This window comes from Talpa europaea (assembly GCF_964194135.1).
Source record: "Talpa europaea genome assembly, chromosome: 5".
Lineage (NCBI taxonomy): Eukaryota > Metazoa > Chordata > Mammalia > Eulipotyphla > Talpidae > Talpa > Talpa europaea.
In genome coordinates, this window is record NC_140071.1 from 57,451,702 (window position 1) to 57,474,582 (window position 22,881).

Consider the following 22,881-nt stretch of genomic DNA (forward strand, 5'->3'; position numbering starts at 1 on the left):
AAGTGTGACTGTGCTTCTCTTCACTCCAAATACACTTGTTATAAAATGAGGCTCATACTTCCTTAGAGACTTCGTTCCTTGGTACTCAAGTGGTGAACCACACAGCGGCCATGCCTCACCTCTAGGCTTCCTCCTCAAGAGGTAGAATCTCCAGCCCTGCCCCGCATCGACTGAACCTGGATCGGCTTTTTAAAAAGATCTTCAGGGCCTCCCCGGTGGCAAAGCAAGTTGAGCACCGAGCTGTGAAGCTGTCTGCAGCCTCTGCAGTGCGGGTTCAATCCCTGGCCGGTGAGAATCCCACATGGCATGGCAGACCTCTCCTGTCGTGTCCGCTGCTCCCCTCAGCAGTGTATTTCTGTCATCTGCCTGTTCTGTTCCCCACTCTGCCTCTGGTGAATCCTCTCACCCTCCTGCACCTCTGGCCTGTACCCCAGCTCTTGTATAAAAATGGATAAATCTTTGGGCCTCCCCAGTGGCACAGCGGTTGTGCACTGGGTTGCGAAGCTGCCCACAGCCTCTGCAGTGCCAGTTCGATCCCCGGCCACCGGGCGAGGGTCCCACATGGTGCGCAGACCTCTCCTGCCGCCCGCTGCTCCCCTCAGCAGTGTACTTCGGTCCTTCTGCCTGCTCTGCTCCCCGCTCTGGCTCTGGTGAATTCTCTCACCCTCCCGCACCTCTGACTCTACCCAGTGCGTGTATGAATAGATAAATAAATCTTTTTTTAAAAAAATGAATAAAAATTTTAAAAAATAAAAATAAAAAGATCTTCAGATAATTCACACACACACAATTTTGAGAAGCTTTCTTCTAGGTTAGATAAATCTGACCATTAAAAAATATTATTACTTTCCTTTTACTTCTCTTTATTACATTAGATGACTACATTAATATTTAAATTTATGTGTAAAAAGTGGGTTATATTATCAATGAATTTCACCTCAGGAAAGTAAAATGGGGGTGATGAGATACATTTTAATCCAAGTGGGTGTGGTGTATGATAGGGTGGAGACTGCTGCTCTGAGACCCCTGGAATTTGATAACTGGGTGTGATGAACTTTGGAGCATCTGAACGAGAGTAGGCTATCTCTGTCAAATTTCTCTGAACTTGGCCGTTTTTGAACTCTAATCTCTCCTAGGTGCCTGGCCCATAGAGCACACTAGCTCCATCCCCGCTTTCTAATTACACACTCCCCAGATCACAGACGGAGTCACCCTGCTGTCTTCTACACGGTCAGGCTGCTCTCACTTACTTATTCTACAAATGGTTTTTGATCCCCTCCTGTGTGCCATGCAATGTCACAAGCCTGTGAGTAATAAGAAGACAAAGCCTGCCTTTGTGAAGTTCAGCCTTCTAGCAGGAGAGCTACGAGGCCCACAAATAACTGGACAAGGCTTTCGGAAGTGATAAGAGCACCGAGAGAGGTATAATAATGCGTGACGCCCTGAGAGGGTGAGAGGGACAGAGATTACTTCCACATAGGAAGAACATTGCAAAGTCCCCAAATGTCAACGAAACCTTCGATGCTGCAGAGAACCCATGGTTTCACTCAACAGCTCTCTGGTTCCCCAAAGCAGCTGTTTAAACCTACACTCTCCTCAAACCTGGGCTGCTACATCTGCCCCTACCCTGTCTCAGCTCATCATGTTATCTTGCTTCTTTCTCCTCAAAGTAAAGTAAGTCACAAGGTGGAACTCCTCCTAATTCCCATCATTCCCCCTACCACCCCCCTCCCGCCCACCGCACCATCACTGCTCCCCCCTCCCCCTCGCCTCCTGTTTCTATGGCAGGGGTGAGCCTACTCCTGGGTGAGCCTATGCTGGATCACATCCCCATTTTCTATCACTTTCTCAGACATCTCTCTATTGCATGGATCATTTGCTCCTTCCCCTTTCTACTGGATCCTTTATTGTAATCTTTAAACACACTTCAGTGTTTTTGAATATTATTTTTAACCATCACTCAAGCTACTGGCCTCTCTTCATCCTCTCTACCAAACTTCTTGTAAAACAAAATGTGTCCATACTCTAGCTTTACCTCCTCAACTCCTGCTCATTCTTACACTGACTGAAACCAGCTTCTGACCTCATCACCCGCAGAAGCTCTTCTTAGCCTTATCACTAAAAACCTGCTTGTTACTGATGCCAAGAAACTCTTCTCAGCCCTCATCTCACCTGAACTTTCAGCAGCATTTACACTGTTGATGATTCCCTCAAAACAGCCTCTTCCCTTGGTTTCCATGGCACTGCACCCTGGTTATCTTCCCTTAACTCTCAGATCGCCCTTCTAGGCCTTATGGGTTTCTCATCTCTTAAATACCGGTTTACCTTGGGGCTCAACCCAAGGTCTTCCTTACGCTTAATATTTTCTCAGGATTTGATCATTTATTATCCTCTCAGAAATCCTAAGTCTACCCAGTTCCTTTACTTTGACAGGTATCTAGACAACTGCATCTGAACGTCACAAAGTTACCTCAAACTCAGAATATACAAAAAAAAAAATTAGTTTATCATCTCTTGTCCTACTTATTCTTCATTCTTTGCCCTCTATGTCATTGAACAGCATCACCATCCACCCATATTCCCAAGCTAGAGACTGGGGCATCATCCTTGACCCTTTGCACATCCCCATACCAAATCAGCGACTCTTGTATCCATGCTCTATGTTACAGCCAGAGTCATCGCACATGTAAACATGTTTTCCTTGTATTATCAGAGTGGTAAGATTCTGTTTTAACACTCTCATGGCTCCCTCATCACCCTCAGGGTACAGTGCAGCCTCAGTGAATTCCTTCTAGTGTCTCACTTCCTTCTCATTCACCCTCCAGGCTCAGACCAGCTTGATCTTTCTAAAATATACCCTCACTTTCACATTTTCTAGAAACTCTGATGTATCCTCCATTACTAATAGGACCAAACCAAACATCTCAATGTATAAAGTTCTGTCATAAAAAGTATGGAGCATGTAGAATGGCTGGAATGTGGTTCAGAATGACTGGAGCACCAAGTGTTCTTCAGAATGGAGGAAGAAATGAACTGGAAAGATGCATGAGTCAGACCTAGAAGGGCCTTGCATGCCAAAAGAAGTTTAAACACATCCCACGAGCAATAGAAAACATCTTTGCAAAATTTTATGTAGGTGAGAGATTTTGTGTAGGAGTCACTTCTGGTACTCCACATCACGTCATTCAGCGGGGTGGGCAGGTCACTTTGAGTGCAGACTTTCTCTGAGAGTCCAGCCTCAGCCTTGACCTGTCTCAAGCTTACACACTTGTTCATTTCCACTTTCTGCCTTAGACACTTCCCCAGGGCAAAACCTGTCACAAGATGTGTAAAAATACAGGACCAACACAATCCCCCTTCAACTCCCAACAGCTTGAAGGTAAGATAGAAGGAGGAGGCAAAGCTGGGTCAGTTGGTCAGGCCTGGTGATAAGAAGATAAAGGGGAAGTCAACAGAAACAGAGTGAGTCTTGTGGAGACAGAGGCTGCCTGACATCGGCAAGTCACTGAGCAGAAGAAAGAAGAGTCAGGGAAGCAAGTTACATGCAGAGAATTGGAAATAACTCTTGGAATTTCACCCTGCAGGAGAGAACACTGAGGAAAGGCACAAGGACACTCTTCACATATATGAATGTCAAGAAGCAGAGTCTAGAAAAGAAGACAGAAAGATTATGGACAAAGGGCAGAATATATCGAGTAGGTGGATTCTGGCTCAATCTATGAAAGCATTTTCTCACCCCCATTGACTGTCAGGATCCTCTCCGTGGGACAGTTCTGACAGGATGTCCAGGAAGATGTAGAACAGATTATTGTTCCTCAAGGAAGGTCATACTAAACAAAGCTTTATTCAGTTCTGAGAGTCTAGAGCTCTGTGCTCCATCTCAATTCCTTCCCTCTCACTCCCACTACTCCCAATCCTCACATTGGTGATACAATTCATGGCCGGTCTGGCCTCAGGAGCAACTCTGAGCAAGGTTAGGAAGGAGGTGATGCTTGCCCTGGGTGCCTTCCACCACTGCCCACTGGGGACCTTTTCCCACCCCCTGATTACTCCCCAGCACTGTCCTGCAGGCCCAACTCCCAACACTGCCATACCCCCAGGATCTCAAACCCTTCAAAACTCATCTGCCCAGGTCCCCCTGCACTTGGGCACACTCTCTCTGGGGCTAGTCACTCTGACAGACTGAGCTGGACTCTGGACTTCAAACAAGTGACTCCCTTTGCACACATTGAGACAGGTCAACGTGACAGCCATGACTAGCCAGGTGGGCTTTTAGCAGCCCCCTCAACCTCACCTTGCACATGTCCACCTATTTGCTGAGGCTCTCTCTTTCCCTGAAATCTCAGTCACTCCAGACCAGGGTTCCAGGAGAAGACAAAACCCACCTTCAACTTTTAGGTTAGACATTTTCCTAGTGATAAGTCCCTGTTGTCCATCCTTTTCTGGACAAAAGTGGGAAATTTGACCCAAAACAGTTGTTCAGGAAAGCAATATACACCCAGAGAAATCAACTTATCTTAAGGATCAAATTCACAAACTCATGATCTAATCTTCTGGGGGGAAAGTTTCTATGAACAAAGTCTAAGCAAAGGGAAATAATTTCAGGTCTTCCATTAAATAAATATTTTTTGAATTCCTGCAGCGAATTAGGCACTGGAGAGAATAAAAAACAAATGTCAAATTGTACTGGGAAGAAAAGACACTCACACATAGGAAGCCACATGATAACACAGGCAGAAGATCAGGTGAGGGTCACATGGCTGGAGCAACTCAGGGACCCTTAAATCTTGGGGACCTGAGAATCCTCTCTGAGTGTGGAGTTGTACACACACACACACACACACACACACACTCCTGGGCCCAACCCAGGAGATTAGATTTACTAAACCAGGTGAGTCCCTGAAATCTGCATTTTAAGTAAGCTTTCAGATAGTTTTTAAATAATGTGAGTGGCCTACAGACCACCTCTGAGGAACTTGGGTGCAGCTAGCAGTCCCCTGGAGATGGCTAGAGGGAAAAGAAGGCCCCTGGGCAGGACCAGGAAGGGAGCTATTTTTGTGTTTAGACCTGAAGAAGCTGACACAGAATCCTTTTCATTCCTCCTCTGCACAGTTGAGTGTTTTGAAGGAGAGCCACTACCTTGCCATTATCTGGAGAATGTGCAGCTGGTGCTCTGAATAAAAGGGACACGTCCAGCTGGGTCTAGAGCTGATGAAGCCAGTTTATCTGAATCTGATTCCAGGGCAGTTTGATGCTGAAAGGTGGTGTTATGAGTCACTGAAGCTTTCACATCTATTGTTTTTCTTTTCCTGGGTAGCTTTGCCAAGGACCTCATAGATATCATTATTTTCAGATTACTGTTATTATACACGTTCTTCTTGAATAAAATACTTCTTTGTTTTTGTCTCCAAAGAGTGAGGACCAGTTTCAGTTGTTTTCTTATCTGTGTATGTAAAACAATCGGAGCACTGCCCTGCTGGGCTTATTCTTTAGTCCTGTGGGTGAGATAGAGGCCTGAGGCCCAGAGGGGGAGAAGGAACTGTAGGAAGCGCTCCGCAGCACTCCTTTCTCCTCTGCCCTCCTGGAAGCCATCCTACCCTCTCAACATTATGGAGAACAGACTATATATTTGGCCCTGTGCTGAGACTAGGACTCCATTCCAAAGGAGGGAGACATCATAAATAAATCAACAAATACGTAAACTGGAACATAAAGTAGTGATAAGTGCTAGAGGGGATTTTTTAAAAGCCAGTGAGGTAACAGAGAGATTGGGCTGGTAAGCAAGGGAGGAAGTGACATGGAGCAACCACAGCAACATCTGAGGAAAGGGCCTTCCCAAGACCCTTTGGGGGGAATGAACTTAGCACACTGAAGGAACAAAAGAAAGAAAAATGTAACTACAGTCAAAATGAGACCAGAGCAGAAAAGTAATGCAAAGAATTTGGAAAGGACCTAGAGGTTTAAGCTCAGGTCGGGAGGAAAAAGATGCTAAAACCTTTGGCAGAGTAAATGGTTTCCCCATGGCCAAGTGGACACGGGGGTACCCAGTTCCCTGTAGACATTCCAGAAACTGAGCATAAACTGCATGTTTGATATGAAGTAAAGTTTGATATGAAGAAAGGGGGTTTCTACAATTTAGTAGGAATGAGTGAGTGACAAGTAACAATACCTAGAAAATGACAATTGCCACCCTCAGGTCATTTCAGAATGGAATTTCTGCCCCAGTGAGAGCAACCTTTGCTTTCTCCCTCTACGGTCTCCTCAATGGAGAGTTCAGAGCAAAAGAAAAAAAAAAGAAAGAGAGTAGCAAGCGTTCTGAGAGCCATGAGGCTGGGTTCTCTGTGCCAGGCCTATAGCAGCTCTGCCTGTGTCTCCCTACGGCTCTCGTTATGTGGGCCCATCAGGTGTTGAGGCTCACTGGTGGGTGCACTTTAACGAATGCATTGCAAATTCAATTGAAAGAATTTTTGACAGCAAGTGATAATTCCTGCAATATATACACTCATTCTACCAATTCAGGATCTGGCCTTAAAGGTGGATTTCTTCTGGAGAGGTCAAATCGAGGGTAAATATTTGGTGAACTGCTTTGGTCTGGCACCTGGGCTTGTCTGAGGCCAGCTTCTCTGTATGGGCCTCTCAAATAAGATGGTCAAATAAAACACTGAATGGCCAGCTCACCTTGAATTTCAGGAAAAGGACAAAGAATTTTCAGTATAAGTATGTCCCATGAAAAGTTTGGGCTATCCATATACTGTAAAATGAATTCATGGGGCTTCCCTGGTGGCGCAGGGGTTAAGTCTCAGCACTATGATGCTATTCCCGGTCACTGTGGCATGAGTTCAATCCCTGTCCAGGGAGGCAACCCCATGGCACAGCAGACCTCTCCTCTCTCGCCCACTGCTCCCCTCAGCAGTGTATTTTGTCAGTCTGCCTGTTCTGTTCCCCACTCTGTCTCTGGTGAATCCTCTCACCCCCCACACTTCTGGCCTACACCCCAGTTCTTGTATGCATAAATAAAAAAAAATGGATTCATTGTTTTCTGAAATTCCATGAACATCCTGCATCTCTATTTGTTAATCTGGCAACCCTCCTCTTTCATTGTGTGTGAGCACCCAGCTTTCCCCTGGTCCATATCCAAGGCCGAGAACACCCACTGGGGCTTCTCAGGCTGGGATTTGCTTCTACTGTACCCAAGAAAAGTGTAGAAAGCCCTCTGCCTGGGAGCATATAACTAAAAAATAATCTAAAGGGTGGGGCTAGCAAATGATTAGATAAGACCAGACTCAATGCCCTCTATTTGAGGTAAAAAGGCACCAAAGTATGGGCCTTGGATGAGCCTGACTCTATTTCCTAAAGTCCATCTTAAATTGAGTATCTCTCCATTTTTCAAAGGAAACAATCTGCTCAACATACTTCTTGAGCTTCCACTCTTGAGCTTTGGCCCTAAGCCCTAAGGTATGGCTGCCCGAGGTATGAGGTGCTCCTAGATAGGGATCTGAGGAATGCCCGCATCCGGATGCCCAGGAGTCTCTTTCAGGCCACGCCTTCTAACCTCGGTCTTCACCCTGTTAGTTCCCTACAGCCCCAGTTGCTCATGCATATTAACTTGCCTCACCCTTCTTCTCTTGCCTGGTACAACCTCAGTAACCCAGGACAGGTCTGGGCTAATTGCCCTGGGCACCAATGGCTGTGCTACCAGCTCAGTCAGACTGTCTGCCCAGACCCTGCTGGTTGCTCTGTCCATGTAGGAGATACATGTTTACATGTATATGTGAGATACATGAAAGAGGAGGGTTGCCAGATTAACAAATAGAAATGCAGGATGTTCACGGAATTTCAGAAAGCAATGAATTCATTTTATAGTGTATGTATATCCCAACAGGGACAGCTTTCATGGTCTGTCCATGTCAGCTCTTGGGACAGAGGATCCTATACTCAGGTCACATATTGTACAAATAATACTTCTCCTTGTCCCCCAGAAGTCCTTAGACAAGTTCAACAAACAACTATGTGCTAATGGTTCAATGCTATGACCAGGTCCATTTATCTAACTGCCTCTTGGCTTTCTCTGATCCAGATCTGACAGTGTGGAAGTCCAGGGTGGTGCTTCGGGGACGGCAGCCTGCAGAGTCCTCTCCTGGAAGCCGCCTGTCCTACATTTAATGAGCTACCCACTTCCCACGAGGCTCCCTCTCACAGAATGGGGTCTGGGCTCCGGACCCTCCTCCGACCTCCAGACAATGTTATCCACGTCCATGTTATGGATCCTGGGCCAGTTGCATTGTGGTCTGATAGCGGGATGGCATGAGGTAATTTTCTACCTTATTATCTTGAGAAAGCATGAACCTACCAAGTCCAGGGCCTGGAACATATTCTAAACAGACAGCAACTTCTCCCTGACCCAGTTCTCTTGCAGACTCATGGGAACCGGTCTCCTCAACTCCACAGCAGCAGACAGGTTGAAGTATCTCCTTATGATTTCCTTGCACTGAAGCTGAAGTTTTCCTGATTTGGCCCTTGCATATGATTTGTGTATATTAACATACAGGTTTGTCCCAAAGGGAATGCTTAAAATATGGCATGGCCTCCCTGGATACAGAAGCAAGTGGGTTTTCACTTACCTCCACTTCTCTCCTGTCAGACTCCTCCCAATTATTCTGCAGGCTTCTTTGCCCTGAGGGCAGTTTGCAGCTCCAGGGGACTGGAATTGACTTAAAAAAAAATTCCTTCCTCTCTGTGCCCCATGTGAAGGACATTGTGTGCTCTCTAAATAATAACCCGCCTTTGTGTGACCTGACTAGACTGGACCTTTGAGAGATGTTTCAGTTGCAGAGAGGACATTCGGCTGCACCCCAGGAAACCAAGAAGTTTCCAGACCAAGAAGAAAAGTCCATGACAGCGAGATTTCCCCCCTTAAATTGTATTATGAATGAATTCCTCTCATCCACTAGTGTTTAAGGTAATTAGGTAATAGTGTAGCAGAAAATCTAAATTTATTATTGGGACCTGATAAATAACAGCATTTTAATCAGATGTTCTCCACCCTACCCACTGCCAACAAAATAGCAATCAACAAATCGTTTCAGAGCACTTATTATATGCAAGGCATTGTCATCGATCAAGGTAATTATTTATTACATTTATTGATGTTTTGCTCAAGACTCAGCACTAGCTAGACACTAAGGATTAGAAAGATGTAGAAGACATAGTACTTGGCCTCCAGCTTATAAAAGCTCACTCAAGAGGAGAGAACCGACCAGAATTGACCATCTCCACTGTTCCAGGCACTGGGCTGTGTACTTAGGTACATAAATCACCTCATTCAATCACCTCAATAAGCCTGTGAGGAAGACAGCCGTAGCTCCACTTTACACATGTGGAAACTGACATCCAAAAAATATCTATGTGGTCAGAACAACCAGACCTATCCCTTCCAAAGATGCCCATTCCTTAATCCCTGTGGACATGTTACCTCAAGTGGCAAAAGGGACTTTGCAGAAGTGTTAAGGATCTTGAGAGGGGAGATTTTTCTGGCTTATCTAGGTGGACTCACATAGTCTCAGGGGTCCTTAGAAGAAATAAGTAGGAAGGTCAGAGTCAGAGAACAGAGAGGTGACAAAGGAAAGAATTTGGAGGGCGGTGGGCCCACAAGTCAAACAATGCAGGCCCCTTCCAAAAGTTAGAAAAGGGAAGGAAGTGAGTCTCCTGATGATACCAGTCATGGTGACCTATTAAACTTCTGACCTCAGAAGAAAGAAATTGAGTCCCTAAAGAGGGAAGTAAAAGAAATGCAGGAGATCAAAGAATTAATGGAAGAACTAAAGAATTCTGGGAAAAGCAATGAAAGCAGAATAGATGAAATGGAAGAACGAATAAGTAATCTTGAAGACACAGAAATAAAAAGAACCAAAACAGAAAAGGAAAGAGAAGTACGAAGGAAAAAGAACGAAGAAAGACTTCGGGAACTATCTGACTCCATGAGGAAAGGAAATATAAGAGTTATAGGAATACCAGAAGGAGAGGAGAGAGATGTAGGAACAGAGAAAATATTCAAAGAGATAATTGAAGAGAACTTCCCAAATGTGAAGAAGGAGCTGAAAATTGATATACAAGAAGCAAGAAGAACACCAAACTTCCACGACGAAAGGAAAAATACAGCAAGACACATAATAGTAAAGCTCCCAAGAATCCAGGACAAGGAAAAAATAATGAAGCTGGCAAGAGGGAAGAAACAGATAACATTCAAAGGAAAGCCAATCAGGCTGACATCAGACTTCTCCGAAGAAACACTACGGGCAAGGAGAGAGTGGAGGGACATAGTCAACAGACTCCAAGAAAACAGATGCCAACCAAGAATACTCTATCCCGCAAAGCTCTCCTTCCTCTTTGAAGAAAGAATATGGACCTTCCCAGACAAACAGAAACTCCGGAATTTCATTGCAACTAAACCCCCACTCCAAAAAATATTACAAGGAGTCCTAAAGCCAGAACCTCAGAGCGACGAATAACAATGAAAGAAGGCCAAAAAAAAAAAAAAAAGTTATTAAAAGAATAAATAAATAAAATCAAAGGAAAGACAAACACAATGGCAAATACAGATGTTAACATATCAATATTAACTCTAAATGTAAATGGACTAAACTCTTCAATAAAAAGACACAGAGTTGCAGCCTGGATTAAGAAACAAAACCCAACCTTTTGCTGTCTCCAGGAAACACATTTAGCTACAAAAGATAAAAATAGGCTCAAAGTTAAAGGATGGAAAACAATCCTACAAGCAAATGGACCAAAAAAGAAAGCAGGAACAGCTATACTTATATCAGATAAAACAGATTTCAAACTCAAAAAGATAAAAAGAGACCCCAATGGTCACTACATTATGATCAAGGGGACAATACTTCAAGAATAAATAACACTCATTAACATATACTCACCAAACGAAGGAGCACCAAAATATATCAGACAACTGTTGTCCTCTCTGAAAACAGACATCAGAGAAAACACATATGTAGTGGGAGACTTCAACACACCACTATCAACAATGGATAGATCAACAGACAAAAAATAAGTAAAGAAACCAAAGCTCTAAATAAAGACCTAGAGCAATTGGGCTTAACAGACATCTATAGAACACTAAACCCCAAAAAAACGGAGTACACATTTTTCTCAAGCACACACGGATCATTCTCCAGGATCGATCACATACTGGGGCACAAGACAAACATCAACAGATACACCAAGATTGAAATCATATCAACCATCTTTTCTGACCATGAAGGCATCAAACTAGACATAAACCATAAAAAGAAGGCAAGGAACTTTCCTACCTCATGGAGATTAAAAACCACACTACTGGAAGACCATTGGACTAATGAGGAGATCAAAGAAGAAATTAAAAAATTTTTTGAATTGAACGACAAGGAGGACACCAATATCCTAAATGTATGGGATGCAGCAAAAGCAGTAATAAGAGGAAAATATATAGCAATAGAAGCTTACATCAAGAAACAAGAAAGAACGCAAAGAAACAACCTAATTTCGAAGCTCAAAGATCTAGAAAAAGAACAACAAAAAAACCCCAAAACCAGTAGAAGAAAAGAAATAATAAAAACCAAAGCAGAAATAAATGAAATTGAAACTAAAAAAACAATCCAAAAGATCAATGAAACCAAGAGCTGGTTCTTTGAAAAAATCAATAAAATAGACAAACCCCTAGCCAGGCTCACAAAGGAAAAAAGGGAGAAAGCACAAATAAACAGGATCATCAATGAAAGAGGAGAAATCACAACGGACACAGCAGAAATCAAAAGAATAATCAGTAACTACTATGAACAGTTATATGGAAACAAGTTTAACAATCTAGAGGAGATGGACAAATTCCTACAACTCTACAATCACCCAAAGCTAGATAAAGAAGAAATAGAACACCTAAACAGACCAATTACAATTAGCGAAATTGAAATGGTAATCAAAAACCTCCCCAAAAACAAAAGCCCAGGACCTGATGGATTTACAAATGAATTCTACCAAACATTCAGAGACGAATTAGTGCCTATCCTTCACAAACTCTTCCAAAAAATTGAGAAGGAAGGGACAATACCAAACACGTTCTATGAAGCCAACATTACACTAATACCAAAACCGAACAAGGACAACACAAAAAAGGAAAACTACAGGCCAATCTCCCTAATGAACACTGATGCAAAAATCCTCAATAAAATTTTAGCTATCAGAATCCAACAATGTATCCATAAGATAATTCACCACGACCAAGTTGGATTCATTCCAGGGGCACAAGGATGGTTTAACATCCGAAAATCAATCAACGTTATCCAACACATCAACAAAAAGAAATATAAAAACCATATGATAATATCAATCGATGCTGAGAAAGCTTTCGACAAAGTGCAACACCCATTCATGATAAAAGCCCTTGAAATTCTTGGGATACAAGGAACATACCTCAACATCATAAAGGCCATCTATGACAAGCCAACAGCCAGTATCATTCTCAATGGTGAAAAGCTGAAAGCAATTCCATTAAGATCTGGAACAAGACAAGGATGTCCACTCTCACCATTGCTTTTCAATATAATACTGGAAGTCCTAGCCAGGGCAATAAGACAAGAGAAAGACATCCAAGGAATCCAAATAGGAAAAGAAGAAGTCAAACTATCACTATTTGCAGACGATATGATATTATACATAGAGAACCCCAAAAAATCCACAGAAAAGCTAATTCAACTCATCAATCAGTTCAGTAAAGTGGCAGGATACAAAATCAACACGCAAAAGTCAGTAGCCTTCCTATACACAAACAATAAATCTGAAGAAGAAGAAATCAAAAAGACCATCCCTTTTGTTATTGAAACAAAAAAAATCAAATATTTGGGAATAAATCTAACAAAAGAGGTAAAGGACCTATACAAAGAAAACTATAAAACACTGTTAAAAGAAATAGAAGAAGACACAAAGAAATGGAGAGACATCCCCTGCTCATGGATTGGAAGAATAAACATTATTAAAATGGCCATCCTTCCAAAAGCAATATACAGATTCAATGCTATTCCAATCAAAATTTCAATGTCATTCTTCAAAGAAATAGAACAATTATTGATGAAATTCATATGGAATCACAAAAAACCCCGAATAGCCAAAGCTCTCCTGAAAAAAAAAGAAGGGAATGGAGGCATCAGACTCCCAGACTTCAAACTATACTACAAAGCCATAATCATCAAAACTGCATGGTATTGGAACAAGAACAGACATACAGACCAATGGAATCGAATAGAAAATCCAGAAATAAACCCACAGATTTATGGTCAACTAATCTTTGACAAAGGAGCAAAGAATATGCATTGGAGCAAAGAAAGTTTGTTCAATAAATGGTGCTGGGAAAACTGGGTCGCTACATGCAAAAGAATGAAGCTTGACCACCACCTCACACCATACACAAAAATCAACTCAAAATGGATTAAAGAACTAGACATAAGACCTGACACCATAAAATATATAGAAGGAAATATAGGCGAAACACTACGTGATTTGCACATCAAAGACATCTTTACAGACACATCACCCAAAGCAGTGATAGTGAAGGCAAAGATAAACAGCTGGGACTACATCAAATTAAAGAGCTTTTGCACAGCAAAAGAGACAATAACAAAAACAAAGAGAAACCCCACCAACTGGGAGAACATTTTTGCACCCAACACTAATGATAAAGGACTGATCACAAAAATCTGCAAAGAGCTGATGAGACTCAACAACAACAAAGAAAATAATCCAGTCAAAAAATGGGCAGAAGAGCTTAAAAGAAACTTCTCTGAAGAGGAAATGCAAATGGCCAACAGGCATATGAAGAAATGTTCAACATCACTTGTCATCAGGGAAATGCAAATCAAAACTACCATGAGATACCATCTTACACCAGTGAGAATGGCACATATTAAAAAAACTAGCAACAACAAATGTTGGCGAGGGTGTGGAGAAAAAGGAACTCTTCTGCACTGTTGGTGGGAGTGCAAACTGGTCCAACCACTGTGGAAAGCTGTGTGGAGATTTCTGGACCTACTAAACATAGAGCTTCCATATGATCCAGCAATTCCACTCCTAGGTATTTACCCAAAGGACACAGAAACATCAATTCCAAAGAACACCTGCACCCCTATGTTTATAGCAGCACTGTTTACAATAGCTAAGCTTTGGAAACAACCCAAATGCCCAAAAATAGATGACTGGATCAAGAAGATGTGGTACATATATACCATGGAATATTACTCAGCATTCAAAAAAGATAAACACATGCAATTTGCTGCAACATGGATGGCGCTGGAAGGGATCATGCTCAGCGAAATAAGCCAAAAAGAAAAAGAAAAATACCGGATGGTCTCACTCATAGCAGGAATCTAGAAAACTTAAATAAGGGACAGGAAAATGAATAACTATAAGAAAGTGAAAATCAAAATCAACAAAAAACTATGAACCAGAGACACTTTTAGGGGGGCGGGGGCGGGAGGGGAGGGATTGGGGTCAGAATGGGGGGCTGCAATTGTATGGGGAATATAACAATAAAATTTATAAAAAAAAAAAAAAAGAAAAGAAAAAGAATACGTGAATAATGAAAAAAAATAAAAAATAAAAAATAAACTTCTGACCTCGAGGGCCATAAGAAGTATGTGTTATTTTAAGTCTCTAAGTTTGTGGTAATTTGTTGCAGAAGCAGCAAATAAGTATAACAAATACCACGTCATTACTCATACCTGCCTCAACTACAATGGACTTGAGTTCACCAGAGAAGTTTACTCCAAAGTGGTAAAGCCAAGCAGGGTTGCCATGTTGTCTAACTGGCCCCTGGAATTCTGCAAAGGAGGGACTCTAGAGCAGAATTCAAACCAAGTCAGTGTTCTCTTGAACTCTATGCCATTTCTTTTTTGTTGATCTGCTCTCTAACACTAACATTTAAAGGCAAAAGGAGTAAAATACCAGAAGAAATATTCCATAATACCATGACAGGCTAAATGAACAGGAGTTCAGGAAATATGTTCTGAGAAATGCTAATCTCTCCCAGAAACATCCTCACAGACACACCCAAAAGTAATGTTTCACCAGCTAATGGGGCATCCCTTAGCCCAGGTAGAACCAGAAAATTAACCATCACAGGTGTTGATTAATTCATTAACTCAGTGATATCATTAAGGATCTAGGTTCTTTCGTCTTGCTGTTTTCACTTCATCCTTATTCTGGTGGTAAGATCACCGCCATAATCCTAGGCATTACAGTCAGACAGCTGGCATCCAGAGGAAAGGCAGAGATGATCCCTCAGAGGACTTGCCCTCACACAACCCTGACTGCCACTCGGTCATGGTGCCTCCTCCTGAACCATCCATGGCAAAAGAGGTCCCACAAAAAAAATTTCTTTCAACAGTAGTCTCTCCTGAGGGTATGGGAGAGGAATGACACTGAACAAAATCATTATTCTGTGTGGAAGGAAAATGGGCAGAATTGCAGCTGGATAGGAAATTTATAGTGATCTCTATTTTCTCAGGGTCCTTTGCAGCTCTAAAAATCTATACTCTAAAGAGCCATTGTTTGTCCCATATGCTTTACACACAGATTGCCAATCTACATGCCTGCCTGGAATCAAGTGCCATGTCACACTTGGGCAAGAGGTACAGCACTGGGCAAGAGTCAGGGAACTTTAAATGATGCTTCCATTCTAGGAGTTCCTGCCCACATCACAACCAAGACTGCCCTAGTTCCATTGCTTCAAGCCTTCTAACAACTGACCCCCAGAAATGGTTCTGGATGAGGCCTGGTAGCTTGAACTGTGTAGATGAATAATTTGAAAAAAATAGTTGTCATTAGTTAATGCAAGTTACATGAAAATTGGCCAATCAACCTCCTGTTTACTACCCTCAGACAATCCAAATATATCCAATGTGTCCCACAGTGACAGCGGTGGTACTAGATGGGTGTGACATTTTATTAAAATAAAATTCAAATTGGGTATTAAAGATACTGACTTAATCTTGACCATCCACAGATTGTGTCTATTGAAACTCGTTTTTCTTAATGAGGAATAGCACTTTCCCCTAGTGTAAATCAGGCTTCTAGTGTTATTTTCTATAGCTTCAAGGACTATTGTAAGGAAAAGAAAAAATAGATGGATAGATGGTTGATGAGAAATTTTGTGTATCTCATTAGTATTTTTTTTTTGAGGGGCTCAGTATATTTGTTCAATTCCAATTACCTGTGTCTTTCTTCTCTGGCTGGATTAGTAACTATTCAATTCAACCAAAGCATAAACAGTGTCACTGAAATGATTGTTCTTGCCCAGCAAGAGATTTCAGTTTTGACTGTGTAATCAAACTTCTTAAGAAATTTCACCAATATATTTATTATATCAAGAAATGATGAGAGTAGGAGGTATGTATTATATATATAACTGACTAGAAGAAGTAGACCAAAATTTTTTCCCTTAAACATGACAGTCACACAGTGGTAATAAATGTATGTTCCCCATATTGTAACAGTTTTACTAGATGATCATGAGGATAAGACATATTTGAATGAATGAAATAAGTAAGCATTTTTCAAATTCTAATTTTTCTACTAAATTATTCCTTCCTGTTGTTGAACTATGGGGAAGGTGTTCTTGTTATAAAGCTTGGATTTGCTTTGTGAAATTAGATTTAGAATGTTGAACTGAATTCCATAAGCCATCCAAAAATAACTAAATTTTCTCTTTCTCCCCATCCAACTTCTAAGTAGACCTGCTCACAAATGTTATACTGCCTCATGCAAAGTTCGTTTCCATTTTTTCATCTTGGTGAAGTTGCTAAATATACAGTGCAATGATCCAAACAATGAGAAATGAGAGGAACCAGGGGTTAAAAAAAAAAAAAAAAAAAAAAACAAAGACCCGGAATCATCTATAAGCTAAACAATTGGTATTTGAAAAAATGCTGGGCCTGACAGTAACCAAATGGGAGAACAGGTGGATTTGGTCAATTTTCTTTCAACTCTCATTTCAGGTACTGGGTTCATCCTACCTCAGAAGGCTGTCCCAGTGAAGATAAAAAAGCACAGATTTTGGTGGAGACTTTTTATCTGATGTCTTTAAGATCACACATAGCATTGATTTTATATATATATATACACACACACCATCTTTCACTTTCCTGTTTTGAGGTTTTTCCTTGGGTGGAAAGTATCTTTAAAGCTTCTTGCTTCCAGGTTTATGCTCTGACTCTGAATGCATTAGTCACAGTTTCGAGAGGGGACAGGTCAAATAACTTTACAATCAAACCCAAACCTAAACAGATGGTTCTTTTATTCCAAGAAAATGCAGGGACGCGGAGATCCCGTATGGTAATGGAATTCAGCCTGAATGTTAGGGAATCTCAAAGTCAGTAGCTAGAGATCAGGCCTGGGAGCCAGGCCTCATGGTCTCTCTGCTCAATTTCACTACCAGGCCAATTGATTGCATGCTCTTCCAGCCCAGCTTTTACTCCTGGATGTGCTAAAAAGATAAATGCCTGAGAAAACCATACACAGGCTGATCACATTCTCCAACTGTGGCCTTTGAACCACCAAGTGCATAAACTCATCTGAAGCCGTGCTAGAAATTCAGATCCTGGAACCCATCCTGCCACTCCAAATCAGCCCTGGAATTTTCTTTTTTCAGTAGACTTAGCAGGGAATTTTTATGCTGATTGAAATATGAGGACTACTTCCAGGCTGTTGGTACTCAAAGATGGTCTTGAGACCAACAACATCTGGGAGCTTGTTAGAAATGTAGACTCTCAGACCCACTGAATCAGAACCTGCATTTTAACAAGATCCCCAGATAATTCCTTATAGTTCGAGAAACGTTTTGCTAGGATAGTTTTGTCTTATAACCTAGTTTTCACCATCTGGGAAGAGTAATAATACAGCAGTGCAAAAAAGGAGTTTCTTCTCAATCCTAAACTATTAGAATCACTGAGGAGCTTTTTAACAAAACTGACATCCCAGCACTCCTGCAGGTCACTTTAACCCTACCTTCTGGAAGTGAGGCCTGGGCATTGGTATTTTTAAAAGCTCCACAGAGAATTCCAATGTGAAGACAGAATTGAGAACCACTGCTCTATTGGTGCAAAACTGAGAATCAAAACTTAAAGCCTTAGATACAGAGCATCAAGCCAAGTTTCGCTCCCCTAAAAAGCAATCAGGCATTTGCCAAGGAACAAGGGATTCCTAAAATATTTGCCTTTTTCTAAGAAGAGGCAGCTTTGGCCTTTTGAATGGCTACTCATTGTCCATGTCTCATAAAAATATGCTGGGCCTCCACTGCCTGGAAGCTCAAGGGCAGCATTCCCATCCCCTTTGTTAATCAAGGCCCAGCTCCGGGCAGCCTCACTATGGGAAATGGCCCTTTCTGAAGCTGCATTTCTCTTTGCTCTCTCTGCCCCTGGGATTTGTGATTCTGGACAAGGCATATGCCTTCTCACCATGTCATTTTCCTCATTTGCAGAGAGAAAACACAGTGTCCATTGATTCCTTTGGTTAAGCTGACTGGTGCCCCTGGCTCATGTCCAGTGACTATTTCTCTTTGCAGCAATCCTCAGCTGGGGGTGAGCCAAGAGAAAGATGGGTGCCCACTTAGAGCCCTGAACGCTGGTGCTCTCTATCCTGAGCTCTCCATATGCCGGATCATTCTGCTGATTCACTTCAATCCAGCCAGGTCCATCAAGGAGACTTGGAACGGGTTTGAGAATTGAAATGCCTCTGGATTCCTTTGGAATGTGCTCTTCATTTTAAGTGCAGACTGCAGTAGGTCAGCTGTAGCTATAAAGGCCCCTGTCCACTGGAAGCCCTTCTAATTGATCTAGATAAACACTCTTGGACTCAGATTGCAACTTTAGCACATGGACTCATTACCTTTATTTCTATAATTATTGATAGTTTGTATTTCGCTTGAGTCTCTTTACGTGTATGCAAATGCATTCATCTTCCACCTACTGCTACTAATAACAAGTACTTGCTTTATGCTAAACATATTATCGCATTGTCCTCACATCCATCTTTGAAGGTAGAGGCTATTAATATACCAAGTTTACAGATACAAACTCAAGGTTTAAATGAGTTAAGTAACTTGCTCCCGTTTCCACAGGGTAGAAGTGGCAGAAATTGGACTTCATCCAGCTCTATGAGATTCCAATCATACAAGGCTACAAAACGGGTCCGCTTCCTGTTTTTTGGAAGTTTCCCAATCACTCACTCAAGCCTGTGCTTCCTAGAGGCAGGGTATTCCTCCTAACCAGATCTTCCCTTTTGGCTCTGCTTACTCAGGAACAGTCTATAGTGTGTGCTAGAGTCTAAAGGGTCTGGTTTTGGAACCAACAATGGTGGCGGGGCGGGGGAAGGAAGGAGAGCAGGGAGTAAATTTGGATTCCTACTTTATACCAAACACCAAAACCAATGCCATGTGAGTTAGAAATTTTAATAAAGTCATTAAAGAATGGAGAAATACATAAGCAAACAGTTGGAAGATCTGGAGGTAGGCCAGAGCAAGTTGCTTCTCCTCCTTTCTAGGCTCTTTCTCCACCCCTGAAACCGGAGACCTTTTATCTCACTCCCCCTCACCCCATGGGACTGCAGCTTATACCTTTGCCTACTTATCTGTGTGTTTGCGATGCTCTGTGTGTTCGTTAGTGGTGGCCCCAGGCGGAAGGATGGCGGCACATCATTTTAGGGTGGAGAGGCCGAAACAAGGGAGAAGAAAAAGTTCCTGCTGTGCCAGAAACCCTTACGGAAAAGCATTTTCTCAGAGGTGAAGATCAAGCAGCTGAGAAAGAAATTTGCCCAAAAGATGCTTCAAAAGACTTGGAAGCAAATCTATGAAAGAGCTAAGCTCTATCACACGGAATATAGGCAGATGTACACACTTGAGATTCTAATGACTGGGACGGCAAGGAAAGCTGGGGATTTCTATGAACCTGCAGAAACCCAAATGGCATTTGTTGTCAGGATCAATTTTTACCAGTAGTGAAAAAGGTGTTGGAGTTTCTTTGCGTTGGTCAGATCTTCAATGGCATCTTTGTGAAACTCAACACGGCTTCAGTTAACATGCTGAGGGTGGTGGAAACGTGTATTGCAGGGGTACCCAAACCTTAAGTCAGTAAATGCAGTGATCTACAATATGGTTATGGCAAAATCTACAAGAAGCGAATTGCCCTTACAGATAATGTATTCACTGCTCCAGTCTCAGCAAATGTGGCCTCGTCTGCACGGAGGATCTGATTCTTGAGATCTACACAGTTGAAAGATGCTTCCAAGAGCAAGCAGCTTCTACTGGCCCTTCAAATTACCTTCTCTGTGAGGTGGCATGAAAAAGAAAACCACCCATTTTGTAGAAGGTGGATGCTGGCAACAGGGAAAATCAGATCAACAGTCTTATTAGAAGGAAGAACTAAGGTGTCTACTGTGATAGCTTTTGCAATCTGGCCAGTTAATAAACAGTAACTGCATTCAAAATAAAAAAAGAAAGAAAAGCATGAAGTAGGGAAGGAGTTTTTAAAATGATACCAAAGGTAGAAACCATAAATTAAAATATAAAGAATTTCAACTGTGTAGAACATTTAAATTTAAATGTAAAGAGAAATTGACACATTTGGGGGGGAATTACAAAGCACATGACAAAGAGTAGGCTGAATACATAAAACACTCGTACAAACCAATAAACAAAATGAATACTCCAATTAAAAATAGGCAAAGATAAAAGGATAAAAAGAAGACTAACAGTCATGATTTGTGACAAATTCTTGCAAGGGACTCTTGCATTCTCAGCAGGTAGGAGCATGAATTGACATAACCTTTCTAAAAGTCAATTTGACAAAATGTAATAAAACTTTTTAAAATGCAAAACAGTTAACCTAGCTGTTTTGAGGAATGGTTCTTAAAGAAATGATTAAGGGCATGCACAGTGACCCAGCAGGAAAATGACCCTGGAATGGTGTGAACAGAAGTAAAAAATGTGGCAACACCCTAAAAACCCAGAAGGAATGTTTGAAAATATCACAGTACCTCCCTGCAATGAAAGTACCATGCAGTCATTAAGGATAGAGTCTATTTATTGAACTATTTTCATTGGAAATACGTTCCATAAAAAGATAATCACAACATATTGTTAGAAAAGAAAAAGCCAGCTATCCCGCAGAATAACTGTGTTTCTGCTCAAGATGTACAAGAAAGGTTTGTTTCTAGGTAATGAGAGTGTGTTTGGTTTTTATTTTCTTCCTTTTGCTTGTTTGCATTTTTTTCATTAATTCTACAATAGACAAATACTAATTCTGTAACAAGACCGCAAAATGCAATGGAAGGTACAGTAGAGGACTCGCAATCCAATCCTAGTCTCTGGGCCACCAAGAGTGGGGCAGATTGACTCATATGATTGACCCCCACTGTACTGAGAGGAAGGTCCCACCTGCCCAGGGAACTCCTGCCCTGTCAGCTCCCTGCAATCACCTCCCACTCTCCCCACCCTACTTAGAGAGCTCGGGGCTGCCAGCACAGTTGCTCAAACTGCAGGGGGCACCCGGAAAACTGCAGGCCTGATGGAGTCCTTGGGCAGCAAGGATGCAGCACTCCCTCCATTCTTAGCCCCTCTTTTGCCACTTGTGGGTTTCTGTCTCCTGGCGTTTTCTCTCACTTGGATCTGCTTTAAAACATCCTTTTGACTCTCTCGTCCTTGGTTAAGATTCACAAAGGGGAGTTGCCTCTCTGCAAGTGCTGATGGCTCCTACAGCCCTTTGGCTGCTTCCTCCTAGTCCCTGGAGTTCAACTCTCCCGGCCAACTCCGACCACGCCTCAAATTGCCCCTGGGAGACAGAAAATGCCCGCTAATACACCGGGTGGCTGCGAGCCACCCCCGCGAGGCCAGCGGGCCTGGACAGGGCCCCACGGATTTCTGGGAACCCATTTGTATCCAGTTACTGGTTCCCGGAGAAGGGAGCTGGGGTTCATCGAGCCGGAATCGAGGGGGGGCACCCCGCCCAGGGAAGCAGGGGCCCCTAGGGATCCCGCAGAGGCCTGGTTCACGTCATTCTCCCCTTCTGAACTCCCAGGAGCCCCCGACCACCCGCACTACATGCGGGGATCCTCTGTGAAGTCGTCCGGGGACGAGTTTCCTCCCCACCTCGGCTCCCCATTTCCCCTATTGGAAAAGCTTAGCTCAGCCCAAATCCCTGGGGCTTCCGCGGCCCTGCGCCTGCGGCGTCCGAGCTGGGGCTGCAACCCTCCCGCACCAGCCGCCGCGACTGCCCCGTCCTGCTCCTCCCCTGGCCCGGCGGGGCGTGCAGGAACCGCGGGGCTTCCTTCCACAAGCCCGGCTTAGCCAGCGAGGGGTCTCGGACCCCTGCCGCCTCCTGCTCTTGGTGGGGGGGGGGGGGGAACTCAAATGCCCAGGCACTCAGAGGCAGCTTGTGTCTGGGGATCCCGGGAGCGCTGAGGGGGCGCTGCGGGGCTGAGGTCGTTTTGTCCAGTGGTCTGTGCATTTCCACTCACCCCCACTGCAGGCCTGGGGGTCTCCTGGGACCTTGGCGCCGCTCCCACCCGGGGGTGATCGCCAGTTCAGGATGCGCCGAGCACGTGGTGCTGCTGGGCACGCGTTGAAACTCACCCTAAACTGCTGACTGGGGAGAAAGGTGAAGGCCCAGCCATCCGACCACTGCCGAGCTGCAGCGCTCACTTAAGGCCAGAACTAATTGACTAAAAGAACAAATGTTAAGAAAGGAAATTTGAGGCAGTAATAGCAGCAGCATCTCAGGAAACGGCGGGGGGCTTGGGGGTTGGGGGAGTTGTGAATTAGGTTTTCGCGCAGGGACTCAGATTTTGCAT

At 43.0% G+C, this 22,881-nt stretch overlaps 1 pseudogene across 1 annotated transcript; it reads left to right on the forward strand.

Annotated features, from left to right (window-relative positions):
* Positions 1 to 19,773: 19,773 nt before the first annotated feature.
* Positions 19,774 to 20,459, forward strand: LOC311171065 (large ribosomal subunit protein uL30-like; annotated as a pseudogene). The gene has a single exon. The product of its transcript is annotated as a large ribosomal subunit protein uL30-like (transcript).
* The last annotated feature ends 2,422 nt before the right edge of the window (positions 20,460 to 22,881 follow it).